Consider the following 5,359-nt stretch of genomic DNA (forward strand, 5'->3'; position numbering starts at 1 on the left):
AATATTCCCTTGTATTTTTAAGTTAACTAGAAAACAGAAAGTCCACCTATTTTCCACTTTACTGTCAATGTAAAAATTCAACCTTTTGGTATAAACCAATTAGATGAATATATGGGAAGAATTAACTGTTCCTAATATGTTAAAATATACATTTCTATTTTGAATTATTTCTTCTCCATTTAAATCATACATGAGCTAAAGTATCCTGTTATATGCAGAACGGAAATATCTTTTGAACAAACTACTACCTAAAAAGAAGTTCCATGAGGCTTTTATTTACAATCAAAACAAAAAAACCAAGTCATGAAGCAGTCTAAGCAAAGCACAGAAACCATAACGCTACAAGGTACAAGTGGCAAGGACTTGTTGGAGGTATACTTTGTTTCTTAAATTTTCAAAACTACATCCTCTGCCTGTGGGTGGTGGCTCATGCCTTAATCCAAGCACTTTGAGAAGCAGAGGCAGGCAGATTGCTTGCTTGAGTCCAGAAGTTTGAGATCAGCCTGGGTAATATGGTGAAACCCTGCCTCTACAAAAAAATTTAAAAATTAGCCAGGGGTGGTGGCATCACCTGCAGTCCCAGCTCCTCTGGAGGCTGTGGAAGGATGGCTTCACCCAGGAGGTCGAGGCTGCAGTGGGCCAAGATCACACCACTGCACTATAACCTGGCCAACAAAGCAAGGTTTTTTTTGTTTTGAGAAAAAAAAAGAAAAACAAACAAACAAAACTACATCTCCTTTAAAAAACAGCATAGGATTCAAGTATCGAAAAAAAAAAAAAAAAGTATGACAAAGTACAGTAGCAAATAAAATGACAAAAAATAAGCAAAAATAATCAAACCAAAATAAGAAAAGTTAGTAAGCATAAAACTGATATGCAGAAATGTATTTTATTTTTATTTATTTTTTAAATTTATTTTCTTTTTTTTATCCAGTTTCTGTGGAAAGAAACGTATTTTAAATTGAGCCCTCAGGGTTACAAACTAAAGTTGAAATTTCTATAGAAAACCAACAGTAATTCTTTTTTCCTGAGCTATAAAACACACACACACACACACACTAAGCTGTCTCTAGTTTTTGGTGTTTTGTTGTTGTTGTTTGTTTGGTTGGTTGGTTTGGCAGCTAGGTGGAGGGTCAGGCTTGAGGATCAACAGCATGAACACAACTGCTGCAATGACAACACAGGATGTTCATTTCATTTAATGGTTTCAGTGCAGAATATATAGGCCAAAGTCATTTTAGAAGAAAAAAAGAGAAAGACTCCTAAAACTTTTCAACTTCTACTTCTGCACAAAAGTTTATTTCTCTAGTCCCTCTTCGAAGGCAAAAATGACTTCAGCTTTGGATTTTAAAATCTGTGTCATAGATTTCTTATCCTAATAGTCTCACTCATATATGACATGAATATACTGAAACGACCCACTAAATTCTCTATTGTGCTTTCCAGCCTACAGCTTTAATGGAATTAACACCCACTACTCTGAGAGCATGTGCAGGACTTCTTGATTTAAAAAGAAATGACCTTGGAAAAAGATTAACTGTTTTAAGTCGTAATTTCCTTTTTTTTTTTTTAAGAGACAGGGTGTCACTCTGTTGCTCTGTGGAGTGCAGTGATGTTATCACAGCTCACTCAAAATCTTGGCTCAAGTGATCCTCTAGCCTCAACCTCCTGAGTAGTTGGGACTACAGGAACACCCCCCTACACCAGGCTAATTTTGTCTCACTATGCTGCCCAGGCTGGTCTTGAACTCCTGGCCAATCCCCCTACCTTGGCCTTCCAAAGTGCTGGGGATTACAGGTGTGAGTCACCATGCCAGACCTAAACCCTAATTTCTGTATGTTTTGTAAAGAAAAGTGCCACTTCTTACTAGTGACAATGGTATATAGTCTTTAAAACCAGATTTTATCATTTTCTATTGTTTTGAAGACAGGGTGATTTCCCGTCATTTTTGGGGCTTAATGTTCTTATATTAATCTGCATTAATTAACCTGGCATTCCCATGGCTTAAATGAAGTCCACAAACCTGAAGGTAAGGAAGCAGCCGGAGTAACCTGAAGGTAAGGAAGCTGGGTGTGGGTTAGTTTTGAAGGCTGGAAAACAATAAGGCAACGTTGGACAGAAGCTAGAGATAGGTGGTGGGGAGGACGTACATATAAGAAACTTTCAAAGGGGCTTCACTTAGCAGTTAGATGAGTCCTAAAAGCCAATCAGAAGGGTCCTTCCATGTGGCTTCTACGACTAACATGGCCAAACTCCAAAGTCCTTTCTTAAAAATAGCTGAAGAGAGCCCAATTTTGAAATAAGCCAAGGTCTATACATTTGTATATGTGTATGTATATGTATCATATAATGAGGGAAATTTTTCTATAACTAATTAGCCAAAAGATAAGCAGGTGCTTAAAGTTGTATTTAAGTTCATACTTAAGTACTACATTTTAAAGCACAATTTATAGATTACAGAAGCTGATCACACAAAAACCTCTGCAATCAAGTGCTAGATACACACCGAGAACATCAGAAAAAAATAAAGATTATCCAAGCCTATACTCTAGATGACAGAATTTGGGCAAGGGGTACTAACCACTATGAAATGCAATTCCTTCATGTTATAAATGACTTTAAACCTCCAAGGAAATTTAAGAAAGATGCCCTAAGTCTCAAAATGAGAGAATGATAGTTTTACAACAAAGGTGGAAATGGTTAAAAAAAAAAAAAAACACAAAAGTTAGAAAACATTCTAAGTAATGTAATGTCTGACTAATGAAGGAAGAGGAAGACAAATAGAAAATTTAACACAGTAAAAATGAAAAAAACAATGCATATGTGCATACTGAGTTTAAAGAAGATTACTTTGAAATTACTACAGTGAATTCTTTAGCAGAACACTTTTCGGTAACAACAGAATAAATCGGGGCTAATGATCTCCCCACAAATTCTGTCTTCTATCATCACAAGTGTCCTATAAGAAAAGTCCATGCAAAAAGCAGAGCTGACGTCCCAGAACATTCATATTTTTGCCTCAGCTGTGCACATCCATTTTCACGGGAACACAAAACTCACAGAACGTCTTCATGACCTCTCAATTAACAAGAAAGATCACAACAGCCCAACCGCTAGCAGTACCGTGTGCCTGCCACCTGTTAGCTGCTCTTGAGAAAGCCCCAAGACTGAGATCCAGCGAAGAACTAGGAACGCCTTTGTTGTACTCTGACTATGGAAGCTACCAGAGTTCAGCTTAATCCAGCACCTTAAGGCAAAACTTCCCCCAAGGCTGGGGATGTCTTCCCATATCCGGGCTTTGGCAAAGCCCTCCTCTAGCTAAAGTCACGCAGGAGAATCCCAGGCGAAGCACTCTCACCTACTAGTCCCAGGAGGAAGGGTCAAAGGTGAAGAAAGTTGGGGGACAAGAACCTAGGACCCTAGAAAGGGCTCCGTTTCTCAGTGGTGAAGAATGAACATAATAAGGTGGGCAATCTCACTGGATCAAAGAACGCTGAGATCCCAGATCATGGGTAAGGGAAAAGAGATGCTGAAAGGAGGGAGGAGGAGAAAAACGGAGAGGCATTGGCTGACAGAGGCGCTGAGGCGAAAGGCAAGAAACCGAAGCTGGAAAAGGGCTGATGCGGCTGAGGAAAAACAGCGAGGCGAGAGATGCACGGAGGCGAGAAGGCTAAGCTGAGGCGAATAACGCGAGGCCAGCGTGAAGGAAAGGGCTGAGGTGACTGAAGCACTGCAGGGACAAGGGACAGGCGAAGAGACCCCCACCCACAAGGACGGAGGCAGAACTCTAGATCCATCCCCCTTCAGGCTGTACGCGACCAGCTGCGCTCAGACCCTGTCGGCAGCCGAGACTCACCCAAAGGCTGCAAAAGCCCCACAGCAGGACATGGAGACCAGTCCAAACCCACAGTAGAAGCAAGCGAGCGGAGGAAACCGCGGCGTTAGCGTGACCCGGATGCGCATCCCTAGGAACCGGAAGTAAGCGGCCAGAGTCACCTCACTATCCACACCTCGTTCCACTAGAAACCTCTGGGCGCATGTGTGGAGCCTGACCGGACGGGGAAGCTCCTAGACACCGCCCACTCCAGCGGCCCGGCAAGCCCCGCCCATGGTCACGCCCCGCTCGGCGCCTCCGCGTCGGGCAGCAGGCGCCTGGGTGAACCCCGGGCTGTCTTGAGGCTGCTACAGCCCTCACTTTTAAGGAGGTCTTTAAAAATGCGCGTAATCCCTACGTCGCTAAAAGGAACATGAGGAGAAATGCTGGATGCATTTGGTAGATTTAGAAAAACTGTGGGAAGAAGAATGAGTGGGAAGTTTTGGAAGACATTTGGTACGCTAGCCCAAGGTAGTCTTTTTTTCTTTCTTTCTTTTTTTCTTTTGACAGAGTCTCGCTCTGTCGCCCAGGCGGGATCTCGGCTCACTGCAGCTTCCGCCTCCCGGGTTCAAGTGATCCTCTCACCTCAGCCTCTGTAGTAGCTAAGACTACAGGCGCACACCACCACGCCCGGCTAATTTTTGTATTTTTTGCTAGAGACGGAGTTTCGCCATGTTGCCCAGGCTGGTCTCGAACTCCGGAGCTCAGTTCATTCGCCCGCCTCGGCCTCCCAAAGTGCTAGGATTTACAGGCCTCAGCCATCGCGCCTGCCTCCAAGGTGATCTTTTTATCCCCAAATTTGGTTTATTCTTAATATTATATTAAGCTTGCAATGAACTTCACTTCATGCATATTGTTTTCAGAAACAAAATTATTAAATGCTTCGTTAATTTTAAATCACAAGCCAAGTATGGGCTAGAAGCAAGGTTGAATTAAGGCTTTGCAGAGATGACGTTTGTTTAACTTGGAGACCCTCTTTAAAATAAAGCCGGGCGCAGCGGCTCATGTGTGAAATCCTAGCACTTTGGGAGGGGAGGGAGGGGTTGCTTAAGCCCAAGAGTTGGAGATCACCCTGGACAACAAAGTTACACCCTGTCTCTATAAAACAAACAAAGCAAAACAACAACAACAACAAAAATTAGTCAGTTGTGGTGCCACGCCCCTAACTGAGCCCAGGATGTCAAGGAGGCTGCTATGAGTTACGATTGTGCCACTGCACTCCAGCCTGGGCAACAGAGTGAGACTCTGTCTCAAAAAAAATAAAATTTAAAAATCCAAAATTACAAATACAATATTAGATATAAAAGTGAACCTTTTATAATGAGAAAAATTAAAAACATTTTTCATTAGCTCACAAATACCACAAATAAAATCCAGAAAAAAACCACTATTTTTTCTACATTTTTGGCCTATGTTTGAACACCTCTTCCGATGACAATGTACTAAGCAACATCATTTACTAAGATTTTTTTTTTTTTTTTTTTT

At 41.8% G+C, this 5,359-nt stretch overlaps 1 protein-coding gene across 5 annotated transcripts in view; it reads right to left on the reverse strand.

Annotated features, from left to right (window-relative positions):
• Positions 1–4,028, reverse strand: part of EYA3 (EYA transcriptional coactivator and phosphatase 3) — a 109,917-nt gene extending 105,889 nt beyond the window's left edge. For all 5 annotated transcript variants that reach the window (XM_037740718.1, XM_017534739.2, XM_017534732.2 and 2 more), the window contains exon 1: positions 3,857–4,028. The gene's annotated coding sequence lies outside the window, so the exon portion shown is untranslated. The remainder of the gene's footprint in view (positions 1–3,856) is intronic.
• Positions 4,029–5,359: the final 1,331 nt, after the last annotated feature.

Source organism: Cebus imitator, unplaced genomic scaffold (assembly GCF_001604975.1).
Source record: "Cebus imitator isolate Cc_AM_T3 unplaced genomic scaffold, Cebus_imitator-1.0 Scaffold87, whole genome shotgun sequence".
NCBI lineage: Eukaryota > Metazoa > Chordata > Mammalia > Primates > Cebidae > Cebus > Cebus imitator.